This window comes from Octopus bimaculoides, chromosome 5 (assembly GCF_001194135.2).
Source record: "Octopus bimaculoides isolate UCB-OBI-ISO-001 chromosome 5, ASM119413v2, whole genome shotgun sequence".
Lineage (NCBI taxonomy): Eukaryota > Metazoa > Mollusca > Cephalopoda > Octopoda > Octopodidae > Octopus > Octopus bimaculoides.
In genome coordinates this window covers 8,966,566-8,968,818 of record NC_068985.1, presented here as the reverse complement: position 1 = coordinate 8,968,818, position 2,253 = coordinate 8,966,566, and the positions used below count along the sequence as shown (strand labels likewise).

General features: G+C 36.8%; 1 long non-coding RNA gene across 2 annotated transcripts in view; it reads left to right on the top strand.

Annotated features, from left to right (window-relative positions):
* Positions 1 to 453: 453 nt before the first annotated feature.
* Positions 454 to 2,253, top strand: part of LOC128247842 (uncharacterized) — an 11,378-nt gene continuing 9,578 nt past the window's right edge. For both annotated transcript variants that reach the window (XR_008264166.1, XR_008264167.1), the window contains exon 1: positions 454 to 683. This is a non-coding gene — a long non-coding RNA (uncharacterized LOC128247842). The remainder of the gene's footprint in view (positions 684 to 2,253) is intronic.

Sequence of the window (2,253 nt, the reverse complement as noted above, 5' to 3'; positions counted from 1 at the left end):
TTATATGTTTGTCATTGTATGACGACAACATGTGTGATGTGAGGGAGATTTGGTTGATATATTTAGCAGATCGAGCGACGACTTTGAAGCCACTAACTTAACTCGTAAGAAATTAGCATTTACCAAAAGGTAAACAAATGATATGTTAGACGAGGTAACAAAGATTTCTGTGTTATAGTTATGGTTAATATTTAGTTAGAGTTATTACTGATTACAGATTGAATAGAACAAGAAAACAGAAAGAAGTAGCTGCCTCTTAACTTCCGTAACACACATAAATCTCATTGCTGAGAAGCATTAGAGAAACATAACGCATATTGTGTAGTTGAATGCTTTATCAAATCGGTTTCCATATATCATAGTTCATTTAATTGCTAATACCGACAAATATATGTATATAAACAACGCCCCGTGTTTTTCAACACACTTGTCTCACAACTTAAGTAATATTGATTTATAGGGTGGTTGATAAATAAAACTGTCCTTGTTTAGCATTTTATTTATATTCTGTTTGGAAAGAGATAGCTAAAAAAATTTCAGTCGAGTGAAAGTAGTTTAAACTGGAAAAAGTGAAGTGGCATGTCTGTAGTAAAAGAAGAGAAAATAAAAACAGTCTCTGAAGAATGTGACATGATCTCGTATTTATTGATAGTGAAATGAAATAAAAGAGAAAAAAAAACCGGGTAAAGTTCAGTCTTTGAATTCTTTCTCATCGTATTTTTCTGATACTGTCTTCCTTCCTTCCTTCCTTCCTTCCATTTTTGTTGTTGAATTTTCTATCGCGGATCAGTACAATATATAGCACTCCACAGGCACGTGTACACTTAACGTAGTTGTCGGAGAGATTCAGCGTGACAGAGAATGTGGCAAGGCTAACCCTTCGAAATACACGTACTACTCATTTTTGCCAGCTCAGTGGGCTGGAGTAAACTGCAATAAAGAGTCTTGCTCAAGAACACAATGCGTCGCCGGGAATTGAACTCACGATCGTAAGGTCGTGAGCTGAATACCCTAACCACTAAGCCTTCCTATTACTTAAGAATTAAATAGACTGGAGAGTCAAGCTTTGCATATAAAACGCATTCATAACAGCCAGCTGAAATAATTGATTGCAGATGCAATGACAGCGCATGTATCATCGCTATAGTGTGCTACAGAATATATCTATAGATTTCAGCCAACACTGAATATACTAATCAGATATGTTTATGCAAGAAAGAGTGATTTGCATGATGGTAGTTCGATTTATATTCAAGACGTCCTGAACCGAACGTGTTTACAATCTTTCGTACTGTTCCAAATCTTCGCAAGATGAATGTTAGTCTGATTCGAAGTAGACTCTGGCTGCTACTAACGAAGTAAGACAACAAGAATATGCAAATTCAAAGAATTGACTGTTAACAGGACTCCAAAATAAATGAGAGCACCGTAGACAGCGATGCGTGACATTGGTGAACTTTAGAGAATAAATTACTACGAATTATCTTTCTGGGATTCCAGTATACACGAAGAATTATTATGACGTGTTATTATATTTAAAAGGGAAACACGTCCACAATTGTCTGCCAAACTTGCAAGTATAATTATAACAGCATCAGTCATGGATGAATATTTTATTATCTTTACGGTAGAATATTTACTAATTGGTTTTGTAATGTTAATTGGAGTACGGCATCATTAACAACTTGGGCAACTTGTTATCTTTTGCGGATGGCATTGTTGAATAATTCCCCTCATTAGTTTGTAGTGGTCGGGGTTCAGGGTAGCTGCTTGTTGAATAACGGTTTTATTTGGTATTTCTTCATATGCTTACACTTGAGCAGAATTTTGACTTCATATCTAAAATATTGAAATGATGGATTACGATATTGTATTTCTTCATAAAAAACATTTTGTGCATCTCTTCCATCCGTTGGATTATGTTTAAAATGTCCCAGCTTTACGAATGCTGATGATACCACTTTCTTTTAATATTCTAAAATACCAGGGCGGCGAGCTGGTAGAAACGTTAGCACGCCGGGCGAACTGCTTAACAGTATAACGTCTCCGTGAATTACTGTAAGTTGTCTCTGTGAATAATTGTGATGTTTTTGTGGAATTATTGTTGTTACGTTTCACGCGAGCCGTTGTTTTTTTCCCCCCAGCTGTGGCGAGTGGTAGTGTCTCCAGTATGGAGAGCTACGCCAAGGCCACCGCGGCGAAGAAGCCAGTGCCGCTGGAAACCAAATTGATCAAGCTGGATATGGAGGAGGT